The sequence below is a fragment of the Tupaia chinensis genome, unplaced genomic scaffold (genome assembly GCF_000334495.1).
Source record: "Tupaia chinensis unplaced genomic scaffold, TupChi_1.0 Scaffold000316_1, whole genome shotgun sequence".
NCBI classification, from domain to species: Eukaryota; Metazoa; Chordata; class Mammalia; order Scandentia; family Tupaiidae; genus Tupaia; species Tupaia belangeri.
This window is the reverse complement of record NW_006159809.1, coordinates 4,078,927-4,079,167: the sequence shown is the minus strand read 5'-3', so window position 1 is coordinate 4,079,167 and position 241 is coordinate 4,078,927.

The following is a 241-nucleotide window of genomic DNA, read 5'->3' as shown; positions in this document are numbered from 1 at the left end:
GCGGCAGGCGGCCGTCTCTCGATCTCGATCTCGCGGCCGCAGCTCCCCACTACGGTCCCTGTTGGGGCCTCGGGCTTCCCGCGCGTTGGCCGGAGACGCCGGCACCGGTCCGAGTCCCCCCTCCCTGTGTCCCCGCGCGCCGGGGCGGCTGGCACCTGCCCTGCCGGAGTGCGCGTGCGCTACGTGACTCGCGAATCCCGGGGGGTTCGCGACGGAGGTGCGTCCGGGCGGCGCGGCGGCG